Genomic DNA, 19,865 nt, shown 5'->3' on the forward strand with positions numbered 1-19,865 from the left:
ATGTTATGAAAGGCATGTCTTCCTAAGTTTGTTATTGAAGCCAACAACTGAAGCTATCGCCTAGAAGTCACTAAGAGAGATCAACTTCCCCAAAGCTCTGGGGCAACTTAACTAGTAAGTATTTAACTATATATGCAAATGTATCAGCTCCACAGATCAGATGGGTAAGAAAAGGGAGGGTAAGGTTCACTTCACAGCTCAGGTATCAGAAACATACAGCAGATCCTTGGCGTTTGCAGACTATTTGTCATTGCTACCATTCCCAAATGACATCTGAAGTTCCAATGACATTTAGTAATTTGTCATTTTGCAGAGACAGGATTCTGAATCACCAATGCCATAAACCTGAGAGGCAAACGAGCAAATCGCCTGGACCAGCCAAGGTCCAGGTATGCTCTTTGTCAGTGCTTAGTCTTTGCACTATGGCCACTGTAAATAAAGTGATAAAAGCTTTGTTCCTTGTTAAGAAATGAAACAAACAAAATTAACTGCTAGTTGAATCTAGTGTTGATGACAGAATGAGAGGAATATGGAAATGTTTATGAAAGTGATAAGTCCTAGCCACAAAATAGAAGTTTCGGATAACTTAAAGATTGAAATGTCAAATGCAATGATGACTCAGACACATTTGTGTGAACAAAATTGCCAAATGCTCCAAAAGGAAATAAGTAGAAAAGATGTGTGAATTTGTTTCAATAAGTGCTCCAGACAGTACAAAAATTGCTCATCAAGTGAGATAAGTAGTTAAGGTCTAGAGAGATCATTTACATTTTTCAGTTATACTTTAGTAATTTGAGGAAGGAATTATGTGCTACAATGATTTTTTTCCCCAGTGGAGAACTTGTGATGGTCTTGTGATAGATCCCTCACAACTGGCAAGAATCTACCGTATCTTATTTTGCTAGAGATAAACCAAGTTTGTGTGCCCTTCGTGATCCTCCCTTTACACAATTACTTTGCTCATATCTGCCATGTGTGGATAAAACGATGGATCCGACTGAGGGCCACAGACTTCCCCAGTGTTGAGCTCCTGCAATATATTCAAGATGAAGAGCCTGCCTAAAGCTGCGATGAAGAGAGTCCCCTGAAAGATAAGCCACCCAGCCTGGGACACTCAAACATCACATGAAAGAGGCCTAGCCTACAAACCAAGTCTGGATCTGCAGAGAAGGCAAGAAATAAAGATTACGAAGAAAGGGTCCTTACTATCTGTGGCCTAGCCCTTGCTGCTCAAACCATTGTTTGCGAATATTGTATTTAAAAGAACCGCTAGCTAACCTCACTAAGAACAGTCACAGATTTTTAATTTTACAGATTTTTTTTTTAGCCATTGCATTTTACAGCTTTATAGTAAACAGATGCATTGTTCAAAAATAAGGTACAGAGATGCTATGGCCACGAGTTGCTGTAAAATGGGTACAGACATCATCTGAAAAGCAGCATCTGAAACTCAGATTAAAATTCTGTCACTCAGAGGACAAGCTGACATTATCAGTACCTGGTGTCAATGGGCTAAACTTAGCAGTTTGGGTTAAGAGGGCAATGTATCTTTTGTAAAGAGTGAGTCAGGAATGCACCCCTCAAATCATTGTCATGAACCACACAACAGTGACACCCATGCAGAAGAATAATAGAGCAATGAGAAAAGTGAAACGCCACCATGGGAATCCAATGCCTCGTTGCTGTCACGCCCACTCTAACACTACCATTGAAGCTAGCTTTTGGTTTACTTCGTAGAAATCATCAGTCACTAACCAAATGCTGGGTCTGGCACATGGTGACATACTCTCAAGTCCTAAATGTCCTTCTTCAGTGAATAGGTGCCAATCAAATACTTCATGGATCATCCTCAAAACTTGCCATATTCTCACCAGGTCCTCTTTCTATTCCTCATGCCTTCTGAGACCACTTCCTTCCTTTCCTCCTCCTCATTTCATTTTGCAAAGTTTGACAATTACGTACTCTGTGACTTCAGACCAATTAAAGTCTGGAAGTCTCAATTTCCTCACCTGTAAAATGTGGTGACTAACAAAACCTTTTTTCATTGGACAAGGATGAGGATGAGATGAGATGAGCCAATACCTTAGCACAGTGCCTGCCCATCACATAGTAAGCAATCGATAAAATGTTAACTTTTTATTATCATGATCTGGTTTAACAATTATTTGAGTTCATAAGCGCTGCCCAGTGACTTTAAAAACATTAATTTCATTTTATGTCAATAGCGTCTCTTGTAGTAAGCACCGTTTCCAAATCTATATCACAAATTGCCCACGTCACTATACAAAAGTAGCTCTTTTATTGTTAATAATCCCTCATATTTACATGTCTCCAGAAAAGACTGCTAGCTCCCTTACCTCTGAAGTAATGGAGAAGGATTAGCCATGTGAGGAGAGAGCTGAACTGGAAGGCCAGGCTCTCTTTGACACCATGCTAGTCTGACTATACGCTGTAGGCCAGGGTAAAGCATTTAAACAAGACTAGATAAAAGGCTAGGGCAACATTTCCCAAAGTCTGCTCCTCAAAATTAACTTTTAGGAGACCATGTACTCATGTCCCATGATAAAGTTTCATGGCAAAAGAGATCCGTAACACCCTCAGGGTCTTTGAGAGCCATACAGCGGACAGCAGCAGCAGTGCAGCAATGTGTGAAGTGCTGTATAAGCTGAAGTGTCCCACAGTCACTTAGCCTTGTGACTCTTACACACAACATTGAGTTCCCCAGAACCCCCCCCCCCCCCACTTTTGGGAAAATGCTGAGCTATGGAAAATATATTTAGGAAATAAGATCAAAGTAGGTAGTGTTTTACAGGGTAGAATTTATTCATCTTCAGGTTAGATTCCAGTACAAGGATGCTATCTTCTGGCCTAGCTCCCAGCCTGCATCCAAGTGTTGAGGTTTCTAGAGTCTAATACTAGGGAGCAACTTCAGGATCTGTAATTCTTTAAGTCCAGGCCAGAGAAAGTGATCCTGAGAAGACATGGCCACTGCCTCCTAAGGTCTGCCTATGGTTTTCTGATTTATTCTCTGATGGCCTCCTTTGTACCTTCATGAAACCAGAGAGGTACACAGCTTGTGGGAGGATGCACATACCCACAAATACGAGACCACGCAGGGATCAGACAAAGGCATAAGCCTAACACACATTAAAGAGACACAGACATACATGAGCAGAAGCTTTGTCATTTGAAGGATCTCACCAACACCAGCTTATTTGATCCTCACAACTACCTCTTTAGACTGACAAGTACTATCCTCATGTTACAGATAAGAAAAATTAGGTCATCCAGTCAAAAAACAGACATTTACCTCCCAAGACAGGGCCCGTCAGACCAGACCCCAGTGCTCAACACAGAAGCCAATCTAACGTACATGGTGAAAAGCACAGGTTTCACAATTTGCCAGCTACATATTAGGCAAGGTACCTAACCTCTGAGCCTTAGCTCCTTCATCTGAAAAATGGAACAGGAATATCTACTTCATAGAGTTTTTTTTTTTTAATTATACATGTCAGAGTATTTGCACACAGTGGAAACTCAGTCCGTGACAGCTAGAGTTATTTGTAAGAAGAAAACAAGCTGATCTCCAGTGTCCACAGTCCCTTCCAACAGGGCTTTCCCAGATGTCGGAAGCGCACCACAGCACAGGCGTGCTACCTGTGCAAAGGCCTGTGTGATTTCTCAGGAGTCCAGAGATGAAGGTCGGGAAAAGTGGGGCGTGAAGACCAATGGTGAGGCTCTGGGATTTCATGAACAAGTAAAATTTCAAAATGAATTTGGGAAACTAATGTAAAGTCAGTAACGATTAGTTTTGCCAAGCTCTTATAAAGAACACTTTTCAATGTTCTTTCAAGAAAGATTTTTTTAAAGGACATAATCACTGAATAACGACCAAAAGCTAGGCCACTGGCAACCTTACTGTGACATTTTCACTGAGGAGGCATAAGAGCTTCCCCACATACCAACTGTGGTTCCAGAACCTGCTTTCAAGAAAGCTGGTAACAGAGGCAAACAGAAAGCACAATGGCAGATTACAGCAAGAGGCCAATAGGAAAAAGAGATGAAAGCTATGGATCCTCCCCAAAGGGGACGAGAATGACTCCAGTGAGAGTCTTTGTAGGAGTACTGGAGTATGTGTAGTGAAATGACAGAAGAGGGGTTGGGGAGATAGAATCTCTGCCCCCCATTATAATGCATATTACAATGTATCATGATCTATTTAGAGGTGGCTTTAGGGGAACGAGAGCTGGATTTATTCATTTCTTTATCCCTTGTGAATATCTAAAGTAGGTACCAATAATATATATCAAATCAATGAATAAAAGAGAAGGGGAAAATGCAAGACTAGTTGCAGGTGGGAGGGGACTGGAGAGAGGGGAAATCAGGGGGAAAAAAATCTTCGTTTGTCCATCTATCTCATATACTAAGCTGCTAAGTATTTATTTACCTCTTTGGCACAAGCCTGACATTACCGCTCCAAGAAACACTCCTTATTTAAGTGTCAGTGGAGAACACATCAAAAGAAGTTAAATTCAAACCTCTTAAACAGGCTTATTCAATAGGATAAGAGAAAAATCTAAACTCACACTTGAAGCATCTCTCAACAAACACACACTGCTACAAAGAAAAAATTTCGTTTCAAACCATGCAGACAGATACCAGGTCTGATATTCTACTCACCCTGCCTGACAAGGACTCTGAATCACACACATACTGGGATTGAAATCTGTTGTGGAGAGATGTGAAATTTTGCCCCGAGGGCCCAAGTTCATAAATTTTAGGTAGGCAAAATTCTGGATCATTTCAATATGAGAACTGAAATCATAGTACCATCAAGAACAAACCCTTGAGAATCTGGGTCTTCTGTACACATCTATCCTTATATAGTAAATACCTGAGCGGTAACTGATCTATGCATCCTTTAAATATGGAATCAATTATTCCTTCTTATTGATATTTTCTCAAAAACACTCCCCTTTTATCTAGTGGCCATATTTTAATAAGAACGGCCCTACGTATAACGTAGCAATGGTTTATCTGATTTGCTACCTTTTCTGCCATGGAGGTTATATGCAAAAGGGTAGTCACTGAAGGCAATCTTTACAAAATCTCAACTTCCTGCACTTCCGTTTGTTACTGTATGAAGGATGAATTATTTGAGATTCTGTGGCCTAACCTACATACTTCCTCTAAAGGAGAAACAGAAAATGAAAAATGCCTTTGAAGGAAAAAAATATACATAGAAAATGAAATCACACACTGACATTAACAGGTCTATGGCATATTCAGTATACTCTCATCAAATGCTTTTATTTGAATTTCACTTTCAATGTACAGACTATGAAGATATCTCGATTTGAGGCAGAAATAGCCTGAAAAGTGCTATCGTATCATCAACATACTACACTAGTAGGATAATAACAGAAATTTTACATCATTAGAGGGATTCAAAGGGCATAAAAGAACAAGAACCTGTCTGATACAGATATTTCAATGCTTATGCAAAATATGCATGAACTTAAATTTAAAAAGAGAAACTAAAAGTAAGATCTTGTTCTTTTTTATTTTACTTCATAATTTTTTTAAAAATGCTAGAAGTCTTATTGTCTGTTTTCTTATTCAGCTTCATATTTTTACAGAACATAGAGCTAAAATGAAGATTTACACTTGATTTCTCTTTTGCAGGTAATAAATCAGATTTGAGCAGATTTTACTTCTCTCATAGATGTCACATCTACAGGCTTATCTTGGTCACCATTTGTAGCTAACCTCTTTACCAACAGATTGAACAGCTAGGCCTCAAATCTACCAAGTAAGACCACAAACCAACAGTGAATTACTTAAACCATTTAACAACCAGACCAGATTGACCACTTAGTAGTTTCAACTTATAATTCAGGGTTCAATCAGTGTAACAGATGGGGACAAATAATCAACAATCCTACTCAGAATGATCTAGTAAATGAACTAATTTAATTACATAAAATTACACATAACATAATCATGAAAAGGCCTGGTACATAGTAGGTGCTCAAAATAACTTATTAGATAAAAGAGCTTCAATTAAGGCGAAACAGTCCATTATCCTATAATCAACACATGCAATGGCATCTTTCTGAGTCAGACTAAAGCTCTCTTGATGGACCATAACTCGTATCACAGATATTATGTAACTCCCACTGCAACACAAACCCACCCACGGAATCAAGAGACTCTTCACCTCATGTTGTAAACATGGGCCTACTCTTCTGGTTAAAGATGTGACACCAGCAATTACAGTCCTGCTGATGAGTATATTCTTAGAGTCCGTTTTCATTTTTTAATTTTTATTCAAATACTGTACATTCCCCCCTGCTCCTACCTGTCCCCATTATCTCTAGCCCTCATTTTTAATTTTCTTCTTGCCTTTGTAATCCTGGCTTCTGAGTAAATTGCATCATCTTTTGAGTTCAGTGTATATATTTAGGTCTCATTCTTTTTGATTGATTGATTTACATTTTTTTGATAACTAACCTATTGCCGTATTAAGTCTCCTCCTACAACGAACAAATGAAAGCTTTTTAATAAATAAGCGTAGTAATTCCCAAACCTAATCTGAATAATGTTTTGTTACCAGTTTGTCATCATTTCAAGGCCATGAGCTAGACCAAGGTGTTCTTTTCAGTATAATTCAATAATTGGTCTTTTCCTAATTCTGGGTTTAAAAAAGGGGAAAAAAAAAAAGAGACTTTTCTTCCCATTATTTTTCCTTATACCTATTCCCTATTGCTCATCTTAGTAAACCAACATACATTAAGAGAAAATACATTAATCTGGAATGAGTTTTTCTCAGAAATAATTCTAGGAATTATTATTTTGAAAATCAGAAACCTAAAGACAAAACAATTATAAGCCAGTATCAGTTTCGCTAGTCCCACCCCTTTCAAACTACGTGATGCGAACTCAGAGGAGTTACTAAGTATCTCTGAGTGCCAGTTTGCTCTAAACTAGAAATAATAATACCAAATGCTCAAGGTTAGTGAGAGTGTTTGAGACAGTACTGCGTGCCTAGAACAGTACCTGGGCTTACAGAAAGCACTTGGTATTTGCTGGATGAATGAATGAATATGAAGTACCTAGCTTATGCTTGACATTCAGAAGGCACTCAATATACAATTATACCTCATATATCAACATTTCACAGTGTTTTGCAGAGGACACCCCACCTGCCAGGTCCCTAACTTAGGGAACACGTTTAACACCTCATCTAGCCATCCCCCTATATTACCTACTGCATTTATCTTTATCATTCATTAGCACTGAACCATAACTTTGTTTTGTTAATTACCACTGGATGTGTTTAGGTTATTTCCTCACACTAGATTAGGAGTACCCTGAGGCCAAATATTGCTGCTTTCTTTGTGCCTCAGCACATTCATGGGACCCTGTACTAAGTGTTGATTACCTGAAACTCCCCAACAGAGACTTACACAAAATAGATGCTCAACAAGTATTTGACAGACACAAAACACTGACTCACGGAAATAATAACACAAACGGCATTTTCCTATTACATATAATACACATGTAATTCTTCCCATCACTTTTCAAGTCATTAATTCTAAGGCCACTTCTGAGGAGGAAACTGAGGCTCATCAGAACTTTACTCAAGTTCTTCTCAAAAGTCCCTGTTCTCTCCACCAAACCACCCTGTCTCCTAAATAGGGATTTCTTAAAAGTCATTCCCAATCTGACTTCATAAATCAAATTCAGTTATATTTCAAGGGTACCCTTTCCTGCATTTCCCTTTCTTTAACTTGTGGCATAGCTGCTGCTGCAATGAATACAAACTCATTCACAATCTGCCATTACTGATTCATATCCTCATATCAGTGAAATAATTTAATTTATTAAAGAGATAACCTGGGAATATTCCCATCGAATAAGGAAGCCCTTTACAAAGTACATCTTCTACGGCCCTAAACTTCAAGACATCATATGTAAATATAAACACCTATGAATATATAAATAGTTCTTTTTAAATACAGTGTTTCCCAAATAACAGTTCACTTTAAATACACTGTCCCCCAAATCCTTGTGAGGAATGAGTCCCTCAATAGTAGCAAGCTGGGACAGAGGTACAGCAGATCATCACCAGAGCCACCTTTGTGAACACACTGGTCAAAGGGAAAAGAATCAGCCCAAATCCACCTCCCTTGCTAGATAAACAATTCAGGCATTCCTCGTCATTGGGCAAAGAGATTCTTATTCATTTCTGAAGACTAGGCATTAAAAAAGGGATGTTGTGTTACAGAACTGCACACCTGAAATCTAAGTAACTTTACTAACAATTGTCACCCCAATAAACTTCAATTTAAAAAAGGGGAGGGGATGTACCATATTACTTTATGTGTACACAATTATGTGCCAGGGACCTGCACTCGTGTTGACTCAGGAATCCGTGTGCCCTGGCTCACTAGCTCCCGAGAGAGCGACAGCCCTTACGCTTTTCTACGAGCACGAAGTGCAGCTGTTATACTCTTATTAGCAGACCTCAGAGTTGTATCTACTCCTCGGGTAAGAGTCTAGGGAATTTCTCAAGGGCACAAACCTACTCTTTTAGTGTTTGGCACTGTAAGAACTCAATAAAAACTGGTTAGCTAGTAGAAACATTGCCAGAGGGACGACTCGGGTTTCCCAGCCTTGGGACCCCAAGGGTGCCTTGTCCCATATCACATAAAGTAACTTCTCTTGTAAATTCCCCATCCTAACTGTACCTACTATAAATAGCCCTGGTTGAAACATATATTTCTTAGAAATAAACTCCCAAGAAAAAAACAAGTAGAGATTACTCAAGAACCAACCTTCAATTACTCAGGGACTAATTAAACAGGATATATACTGCTTCTTTTCTTCACTATTGGGTTTTTGGATTCTTAGACCCTTGATTGGATAATCTGTGAAAAGAGAGGTGAACTAAAACTTGTTGGGGTTTGCCAAGTTCAGTATCAACAAACGGAAAATAATGACAGATAGTACTTGTAACTTTTTTTTTCTATCTAGATAATAGTTGATTATAATTAGAAAAAAGTAGCAAAGGGGTCTAGAAAACATAGGGGTTCGGGGAACTGTACATGGACCGTTCCCGAAATGCAGTCATTTGCAGGATCCATTTTCTGGCCCCTATATCCTAAATCCTTACTATCCCAGTTACCTATTTTATCATCCTCATTTCCCAGCAGACTCATGCAACTAAAATATTAATTACAGGACATGAATTCCCCTCACACCAACCCTTCTACTTTCATCACCCTACCATTTCCACAATTAGGCATCATTTTAAATTTGAAGTATTTATTTCATTTACTCCTACCTATTAAATGACTAGCTTGGGATAAATAAATTTCAACTGGTGTTCAGCACCACGTTAAAACATGGTCCCTTCTCTTAAGTAGCCAATACCTTAAAAGATAAACTACTTTTTTCCCTAAAGAAAAGACATATACCCTGGAAGTATTGTGACAAGTCCATATAATATATACACCAGAAACCAATCTAATAATTTTAGCCAGGAATTAAATCATTCTGTTCTGCCCTAAACAACCTACCTTCTGTCCTTCACAAAGCCAGGCTGAGGTGAAATGACTACCAAACACCTGAATGAATTCTTGATAGTTCTCAGAACCCCGTTTCATTTGATTCTTTCAACAAAGGAAGGCAGGCAAGCATTGTTGCTCCCAGTTTCCAGATGGGGGAATACAGGCTCAAGGGGTAAAGGGACTTTTACAAGGTATTGAGAGACTAGCACTCTATCCATAGCCCCAGAACTCCCCAAATGAAGAAAACATAATCACTGTCTTCCTTCCACTCAGCAGGTCTAAATACAAGACTCACCATCCTAGGAAACACAGTTATTCTGCATGAACTCTACTTCTGTCTGCATGATGTTCTTGTAGTTGGGATCTTGCCCCACTGTCTCTGCTGCACCACACACAGGAACCACATCTATGCATTTTGCTAATAACACTATCCAAGACAATCCACAAGCAGAAACTGACAATAAACTGCTACAATCATTTTTGTATTGGTAATTATTCAGTGCTGACATTTAGACCATACCTATCCTGTGGCCTAAGAGGATCATTAGTCCTGTTTCCGCCCAACAACTATTAGCAACTCATTTAATACTCAGGACAGTGAAGGAAAATTAAAAGAAGCAGAAAAGGAAATGAAAAGGATTAAAGGCGGGAAGAAAAGAAAAAGGTATAACTACCATGTTTCCCCAAAAATAAGACCTAGCTGGACAATCAGCTCTCATGCGTCTTTCAGAGCAAAAATTAATATAAGACCCAGTCTAATATAACACAATATATAATATAATATAATATAATATAATATAATATAATATAATATAATATAATACAATATAATATAATATCTCATAAGACCCGGTCTTATATTAATTTTGCTCTAAAAGACGCATTAGAGCTGATTATCCAGCTAATCGTTATTTTCGGGGAAACACGGTAGTAGAAAGCACTAGAGTGGCAAAATGTACTTTGATGCTCTACCCAAGTGAGGGCTGGCCCATCTCATCTGCCTGAGAATGACCTTTGTCCTGAAAGCAGGTCCTGGATTACTGAGGAAAAATCAGCACCCTCCAAAATTGCCAAAGGGATCTGACTGGACAACAGCTGTATTCCCTGTGGAGATATGTTCAAAAATTGACAAGTCTATGGTAACACACTAAAAACTTACTGCAACCCTATGACATGATATTTGGTATAAGTCATCCCATGTTGGATTGAAGCCATAGGAGTTAAGTTACTTAAATATGCCCAAAGTTCTTGCTGTCAACTTCACCTACAAACTTTTACCAAGTTCCAGAATCTTCCGTATCACTGTGTACTTACACAACAGTTATGTTAATTTACAATTGCTTTGTTCTAGTTTTCCCACTTTTTCAACTCCAAAGAATAAAATAATTTACTTTCAGTAGAAAACAGCAATTGAAATATTCGTTAAGAATCCAGTAAGAGAGCCAGTCCAAAGATTATCCAGGGCACTCTCATAACTTTTCCCAATGTTTTATTCCAGCTTCTATCACAGTGTTAAGATTTTCATACATTCAAAGCAACCCCCACAAAACTATGGTTTTCTGCCATTCTCGCCCCACACTCTCCTTCCGGATCCCAATATGCAGCCTTTAACATTTGCAACTATATCAAGCAATTTGTTTCGACAAGCAAATCTTACCTAGTGGCAGTGAAGAAAAAACTGTCTGGTGGTCTTTATGACTGTTGTCCGCCCCCAAGACTCCTCCTGAAAGTGTACTATTGATTTAAAGATAGGAAAAGTAAAATCAAAGCATTATCATAAAAATAGAAGCCTTCACGTCCACCATCCACAACTACAAAATTTAAATTTTGAATCATTAACATACTGCATAATTTCACAATATCACCTAGTATATTAAAATAAAATAAACTAGTTCTGGATGAGGTGAAATGAATTTTACCATTCATATTATTCCCCATATCCTAAATTCCCCCATTAAAGTCTCTCCCAGTGTATGACAATTATTGATTCAACTTACTCTCACTGCTTTTACCTTTAAAATTAATGTTACTTCACAGAACACACACTGGCAAAAGAATAGATATTATGTGATCAGTTTTTGTCCATGTATTTAAGTATTTAAATCACAAATTATACAAAGTATTCAGAAATAATTTCTTGCCCAGTGAAACAAAATTACACTCTTAGAACTAAAAGGGACCAATTATTTTATGACTATATATAACTGTCTGATAAAGATACTAAATACTAGCCTTAAATTATATTTACTAGAGAATAAAATGATCAGCTCATAGAAAAATTTCAACCAAAGGTCTTTTTCATTTTTGTTTTAAAAATGAAACATATTGTAAATAAACACATATTGTACTTTGTACTTTTACTAACATTCAAAATGAAATTATCCGCTTTCTCCTGATTAAAAGTTGATCAAATGCATAGACAACCATAAATAAGAAAAAAATAGATTTCTAATCCAGGGAGTGACGAAGCTCAAATTCCAAAATAAAAGCAAAGTATTTTTCCCATATAAATAATGAGGAATGGAAGTTATAGGGTCTGGGTCTTTAGAATTAATTTGCTCCCCGATTTACCGAACGTTCTACTTCTGATCAGCATCCTTTACACAACATCTGGCTGCTAGCTCAGGTCCTCTAATTACTTCCACGTCTGAACGGACTACGTAGCTCCAAGTAAAGGCCAAACTTTGCTCTCGGCCTCCCGAACTTAAAGATGCATTTAACCACTAGAGGTCTCCCCTTGGCCAGTTTTGCACGTTCGCTATTTTGCTGCACTTGAAACTTTCCGGAGAAATGCTCTACTCGAGTCAGTGTTTTTCTAAAAACTTGCGCAAAAATCCACGCGACCGAGCTAGCCAGTACGGAGACTCGCGGGCTCCCAAAATCAATAAAGATATCACAAACAACGCTCTAGTAAAAACAAAATTAAAAAATCGACGCACTCGCCCCGGACACCCCCTTCCCCGTTCTTATTTCTCATCTGTTTCCCTTAACTTAAACTTAGAACAATTAAAAATCTATTTTTGTTTCTGTGCACTTTGAATGATCTCCAATGCGTTTTTCTGGCGGTAGACCCGAGGTGGTTAAGGAGCGGGCCAAGGGATGCAGGGAGGGGGAAGGGCCGAGCTAACAGCGCCGAGGAAGTTGCATAAGGAAAGAGACTCCGTTTTTTGGGTCCCCTCAAAAAATCGGCGGGGAGGGGGAGGAAAAGGAAGCGGGGGGAGGGAGGGAAACCGAAGCGACGTTTACCTTCGTCTCCCCGTAGAAGGGTGGGGTGAGAGCCACGGTCTGAGCCACCCCGGAGGGCGACTTGTTACCCCCACCTTTCTCAGAGCGCAAACGGACAGATACCCCCACCCCTCCGCGGGGAAGGTGGGGAGGAGATCGTCCGCTTTTAAACTTTCTCTCACGGTCGCACTGTGGGCCGTGCTTTCACCAGAAAGGGTGGGGGGAGGATTATAGGGCCTTTTTTTTTTTTTTTAAGGTAATTAAAGTTTTACCACCAGCACTAAAGTTGCGCCCTCCCCCAGCCCATGCCACCGTACCCCGCCCCCCGCCTCCAGGACTCACAAGTTTTCCTCCCTCTCCCCCCCCACACCAGCTCGCCGGGCGCGCGGCGGATGCCGCGGCTCCTGCGCTTCCCGATCCCCACCCCCGTCGGCCTCTACTTCCCCCCCGCCCGGCCGCCGCGGCGTGAGGACGGCCCGCCGGGCCCAGGACGCGAGTGTGCAAAACCCATTATTCCGGAATGGCACACGCACGCGGCTCCAGGCCGGCAACGGCCCCACCTCGGACCCCTCTTTGCCTCCCCAATATAAGGACGGCGTAAACAAGTTGCAGGAAAAGCAGCCCCGCGCTTGCCCCCCCCAACGCCGCCCAGGCGCGGCGGTCGCCGCCGCCCGCCGCTACCGCCGCCTCCCGACACACGCCCGCACCCGGGCCGGCGCGGCGCGGCAGGGCGCGGGGCAAACGCCGCGACGGCGCGGGCTCACGGCGCGGGCTCCCGGCCCGGCCCGCGGCCCGCGCCTTCCCCTGCGCGGACGGCCGCAGCGGGCCCGCGCCGCCTCGCTTCCCGAAGCACTTTCCTGCCTCGGGCAGAAATAAACCGGAGGGTTTATTTTTGTGCAACTTTCCCAAAATGGCGGAAATTGGAGCTGATCTATATGAAATTCTCACACAGTCGGTCGGGAAGGGGGAGGCGGCGAGGAAGAAAATGCAAACTCTCGGCCGCCGAGCCCCGCCGCGGGTCCGTGAGTGTGTGCGTGCGTGTGAGTGTGCGTGTGCGCGGTGGGAGTCGGGGAGGCCTTTCCGCCGTGCACACACAGCACACGCCGGGGAGACGCGCCTGCACATTCAACCAGTCCATTCTCCGCAGCCCAAGCGGGGAGAAAGTGGCCCGGCCTCTTTTCCCACTGCCTCGGTCTCCCGTACTTGTACTTCTCGCGCTCGCTTGCTCGCTCGCTCTCCGGTGCGCGCTCGGCACAAAGGCCACACGGGCGGAGGGGGCCGCAGGGGCGGCGCGCGGGGCTCGTGCCTCCCGCCGCACGGATCCGCGGCCCCAGCCGCCCCCGCGCCCCCCGCCGGCGCCCCCCGCCTCGGCGGCTGCGCTCGCCGCCTGAGCTGCGGCTCCGCGGCGCCCACTCGGGCACGCACCCTGGCGGAGCCCGGCGCCGCCGCGCTTCCCCCACCCCGCGCCCGGTGTCATGAAAGCGACCAAAGTGACAAGCTCGGGGGGCGCGGGGGAGGGGGCCCACACGCATCCCGCCGCCTGCGCGCTGGCGAGAGCCCGACGCGGCCGCCTCGCCCCAGCTCCCTTCCGCACGGCCCCACACACCCTTCCCCGTGTGCGCGCAAAGAAAAAAATACAAGTCTCTCCTCCCCCCATTTTTTCCTTTCTCTTTTCTCTCTCTTTTGTTCCTCTTTCACACTCGCACTCACTACTTCAGAGTGAGATGCACAGTGACTCCCCCTCCAGCCATTTCCGAGTCACTTGCCCACTTTTTCCCCCAGGATTAAGTTTTCTCCTCTTTCCCAGAGGCGCAGAGAAGTGGGGGAGAAACCCCTTCTGTCCTTTCCCCTCCCCTGATCTGTTTCACAAGACGAGGGTGCGCTTCCCTCTCTCTATAGGTCTCTTAACTTTCATCCTCACACAGAAAAATAAATGAATGGCCTTTGCACGGACAAATCTTCAGATTAATTAGAGATTAGATCCGATCAAACGCTTCTTACCCCCAAAATTTCTCTTTTTTTTTTCTCCGTCTCACGAGTAGTCCTGACAAATGGTCCAGGGCTGCGGGCGCAGTGCGCATGTGCGCGTAGAGTCAGGGCTGGGGAGAGGGGAAACTGCGCTGGTGCCGGTGCCGCCGCCGCAGCCGCCGCCGCCGCTGCCGGGGAGGCTCGCTCTGGCTTCCCTGTTACTGCTGCTGCGCCTTCGCCGCTGGAAAGCAGCAATAAAGCCGATTGGCAAATGCAGCTGCCCGCAGATACTGTTTCAGGTGCATCTTTTCAATATCCGTGTCACCGGCTCAGAGCTGGTTCAAGAACAGTCAAAACAAATCTGAAAGACAGCTAAGGTTATAGATTTCTTTGTCTATTTTTCACTTTACTTTTTTAAAAAGACAATTCTCAGAGCAGCTAATCCACCACGTACTGTTCAATGTATGCATTCAGCCATTAAAGAGTGGGCCTTAGTCTTACACAGACACTACCCAAAGGCTAAATGCATGCCACAGGTCATGAAAAATATGAAATAAAGTTTTAAGCTTTTACGCAGTAGAACCTCCCCCTCTTTAGGACTGGAAGAATGCATAATAAAGTATGCGTGTAAAATGCGTGTTCTTTCCGTTTCTTAAGTGTTGGTCTCTTTGACGGCTTTTAAACATGTTAGGCCTCTGTTATGGAGTACTCGTGTGTTGAGATCCGTACATCAACTTAGAAATCAGTGTTAAAGTACCTTGGCAATAAGCAAGTCGAGGACTGCCTTTTAATGTATTCAATCAAGATGGCTGAGCGGTCCTAAACAGCAAAATCTGTCTTTGTTAAGGCATCAAAACTAGATTAAGAGAGTACTGTATTTCGGTATTGACAACTTTCCATTTATTGACTGTAGGCCTCCTTTGGGCAGCTCACCATTCTCTTTTTACTAGGTACAAGCACTTACAAAATAATTCAAACAATCAAAGTTATGATAACCATCTTAATGTCAGTAACAGAGTTTGCTGTGCAAGAAATAAAGTAGCCTGTGTGATTTCAGGAATGAGGGAACCAACTCTTACATTTTTGCAGCGGTGGGAAAGTAAGGCAGAGGCCCCAGTCCCTGAAGCTGTACTATTTATTTTGTATCTAATAAAGAGTAAAGGAGGCCCTTATCTGCAATTGCTGCCTGAGGCCTAGAATTGAAATATATCACAGATGGAAATTCTGTGTTAAAAATCCTTCTCCAAAATGTAAGTAATATTATTCTTGATTGAATTTTTTTCACTTAAGGAATGTTCCTTGAACCAGTTTCAGAAAATAAACTGTTAAATTCTTTCCTCAGGACCATGAAATTACCCTAGAGAAGCAGACCACCAGACTATTTCTTCTGTTGGTCTAATGAGGGAATTCTCCAAGTCAAAAATCAGGACATACAAGTATGGCTTGATATGTACTCAAGAACAAAGGAACAAACGCCGTAAGGTTGAAATAAGCTTATAAAATATGCTTCATATGTTGGGAAGCCTTTGGTTTAGGGATGAAGTGCAGAAGGCTGGGTTACTGAAAGCTATAGATAATCTCATACTGCCAGTTAGCTATTCATTTCACCCACCACATCCAACCTTTTTCAGAGCTGCTCCCAAACAGCATAATTAATCTAAATTTCAGCTTCTCTCCTTTTCTCTCTAGTCCTTGAATAATGAGCACCGCAATGGCCAAAGGCCAACTACAGGAAGAGAAGGAAAGAAAGCCCATGAGCTATGTGCAAAACTAAGACCTTACCTCAAAAGAAACTAAAATTAATTTTAGATTCCTCTTTCTGAAAATCCATTTTAGATTCATTCTCTGTAGATAAGTTCTGGATGATATTTCTATTTCACATGTACTTTCACAGATGTTGGTTCAACAGTCTATAAACCTATTAACGGCCTACCTTGCACTAAGTACTCTGCAGGGTGCTGGGGAAATAATACAAGATAAAAACTAAGCCCAAAGGAAGTTAGTTCGGCAAGAGAAACAGTCTAGTAAACTGGGCATTACATTATAGTATGGTAAATATTGCAGTAGGGGTTTGCAGAGCAAGTACAATTGAGGAGCACCTACAGTAATAAGAAAAGGTTTTCTAAAAACAGTCATAGTTAAGCTGATTTGAAGGACAAGTGTCCAGGGTGTGTGCTTGTACCTTTCCTCTGGGAAGGTGATCCAATCAGAGAAATCCTGAGTAGAAGTCCAAGGGTTTGGAGAATAAGGCTTGCCTGGGGCCTATGCACTTATTGAAGTTCACTAACAAAAATCAGGAGGCTCTCTCTACATTGTCTTTCTCCTCCAGAGATCATCAATATAACCTCAAAGATTTCATCTCAGTAGTTGCCAAGATGTGGTTCAGAATAATAAATATTTTGAAGGTATTCATGTGTAAGAATAATAATGACTTTAAAGGCTGCTACCATTTTTCCTACAAAGAATCCTTTGGCGCCACCACCGTAGACAGAGGCAGAATGCAGTATTAGTATCTGCATAGGACTGCAGTATTCTTCATACAAACTGGTACTAGTTACATGACCTTTCTTCATCTGTTCCCTAAATGGTAGTATACTAGAGGAAGCATCTTTGCTTTCCTTCACCCTTCCACCATTCAGTCACTGTAATTCATAATGAATCCTTTCTTTCCAGCGTCACTTAATCTCATCATTCTCTACCACTCTCCCCTCTTCCCATCCCACCTGCTTTACCCTACCACACGTACAATACCAAATCCATCCTTCAGACCAGGTCTATAACTTCCCTGAAATTCTAAACTAAGGTCTTAGCTCACTCCTTTACTTTCCTTTGTATTTGTTTATTTATTTCCAAACTCATTCCCCTCAAAGTAACTTCAGATTACTCCATTCCTAAATATTTGGAAGCTAAAATTGTTTTCCATGGAAAATGTGTTAAATAAATCTTCAGGGTTTCTGACGCTTCTCACCACCTCCCAGATGAAGATCATTCAAAACTTCTCTCATTGTACGCCATGCTGCAACCTTCACTCTGTCAACTTCCACTGAGAAACCAAAGCTCCCTTTTCCTAAAACCAAACTTGTTCTGCATTGATAGGACACACTTGTCCTGTCCTGGAACAAATCAAGGACAACCTCCTCCAGGAGCCAGCCCCTCACAAATGAAAAGTGCCCAGGAGTGAAGGCCAAGAAATTTTCATTCTAATCCGGTTCTCTCACCACCCACGGGGAACCATTACTGAGCTTCCCTTTTCAGGGCTTCAATTCTCTCATGAGTTAGATTAAGAAAACAGAGTAATTGATTTCTGAGGTCTCTTTGAAAACCATGTCCCTCCCCATCCTTCCCACCTAACAGGACCACTATCACATTTTAGTACAAATAATGTGGGACCAAGAAAGGAATTTTAAGTAAGGAATGAAAATCCATCCTTCTGCTAGGTATCAAAATGTTATCAGTTTATAGCTCATTCAGTTGGTTTAAACCTGGTACTAATGAGATGAAGGTCATGGGTTCCATTCCCTAATGGCTAGTTAGTTTTGATCTGTTTCATAGCCACAAACTTCTTTCCTAACCCCAGCCTCCCAAGTTATAATGTGTGCAAGTTTTAAGGTAAAATTGAATCCGTAGAAATTTCTAAATGAACAATATTTGAAATCAACCTTTAAATGTATTATCTTACTTTTAAATATGAATCAAATTATTGATCTTTTTGGCCTACATAATTGTGTGCTCCATGTTTTTCCAAGTATAAAAATGATGTTAACATTGATTTGGCCAAGATTCTTATTATTGATATTTGTAAGAGCTGAGTTTGATTTTCTTGTTAAGTGTTCTAGATAACACCAAAATGTTCATATAGGCACTCTAATTTGAATCCTGGTTATCTTTCTGTGATACATCTGCATACATTCTGAGTACAGAGCTTGTGATAGTGAAATGTAATTGAAATGCTGAGGGTGAAAGGAAAAGGGTATATTATTCATCAGGTAAGGAAAGGATTATAATGTGTATCACGCTCTCAACATCTTAAGGAAATTAATACATAAAGAGCTTCTGGAGAGATGTGAATATTTATTATCATTTCGTTTAGATGCAAAGGTAAAGATAGAAATATGACAGACATGTTCAAAGGAGTGGAATAATATGGGAATGCAAACTAACTCCTAAATTAAAAAGAAAAAGACAGTTTATAATTTTCCATAACATACTTACTCATTTAAAGCCCAAATCCGAAGCCTTATAACTAAACAATGCTAGAGGCACAAGCCAGACTTGAGAAGATGTCTGTGACAACAGCCGCTGATACCCTTAGATCCTGGTTAGAATGCTCTTTTCATTTAACCTGGCCTCCTGGCCACAGCTGATTGGTCCAGGAGTGAGCATTTACTCCAAGGACTGAATTGAGTAGCTAGAGGTTGATTATGAATCAGCAGGGTATGCTTTCCCATATGACTGTAAATGATGAAATTGCACCAGTCATATTCTCACACTTGGCCATGTGAACTGGAAATACTGAAGATAAAGTCAGTTGATAGGCATTACAAAAACTAAACTATTCACAGACAGAAAAAGGTAGAGTGCAAGTTCATTGGCTATTAGGCATTACAAGCTACCTAAGTAGAAATCATAAGGTAGAACAAAGCAGAAGTTAGCCAGCCACATAAAGGTAAAGGTGCCAGAGCTGCACTGGGCTCTGTATAACATCCTATTCCCAAATGACCTTCTAGTCTTGGAAAGGCCTGGCCCTTCCGTAGTCACCATGAAGACTCTCCGCAAAACTAGAATTTCTGCCTTCACTAGTATCCCCATAACTCCCCATGCGTTCTAGAAAATTGAATCATTTTTTGAATTGAGTAGATAAAAGACCCCAAGTAACGGCAATGTGTTATGCCTTGTTCTTTTTAGCCTTACAAAATTAAAGGAGACTAAGTCAGAAAGTCAACGTAGTCAGTCCAGTACCCAATCACTTTGTTCTCATTACTGGAACATGTAGGCCAGATGGCGAGGATCAAATCTCAATTCCACTAATTGCTAATGTGTGATGTGGGGCAAGTTGCTGAACCTCTCTTGCCTCAGTTTCTATATCTGTAAAAT

The 19,865-nt window shown here is 41.5% G+C and overlaps 1 protein-coding gene across 10 annotated transcripts in view; it reads right to left on the reverse strand.

The window, feature by feature from the left end:
• The window catches only part of L3MBTL3 (L3MBTL histone methyl-lysine binding protein 3), a 105,192-nt gene extending 90,216 nt beyond the window's left edge, over window positions 1–14,976 (reverse strand). For 2 of the 10 annotated variants that reach the window (XM_074333568.2, XM_019729420.3), the window contains exons 1-2: window positions 14,805–14,971; window positions 11,236–11,312 (exon numbers count right to left, since the gene is read on the reverse strand). The gene's annotated coding sequence lies outside the window, so the exon portion shown is untranslated. Of the gene's footprint in view, window positions 1–11,235; window positions 11,313–11,590; window positions 12,122–12,149; window positions 12,784–12,824; window positions 13,092–13,751; window positions 13,981–14,006; window positions 14,231–14,804 lie in introns of those variants that run through there. The other 8 variants (XM_074333569.2, XM_074333567.2, XM_019729421.3 and 5 more) reach the window with 8 other exon arrangements.
• Window positions 14,977–19,865: the final 4,889 nt, after the last annotated feature.

The sequence above is a fragment of the Rhinolophus sinicus genome, chromosome 2 (genome assembly GCF_057876585.1).
Source record: "Rhinolophus sinicus isolate RSI-liver-muscle chromosome 2, RSI-T2T, whole genome shotgun sequence".
NCBI lineage: Eukaryota > Metazoa > Chordata > Mammalia > Chiroptera > Rhinolophidae > Rhinolophus > Rhinolophus sinicus.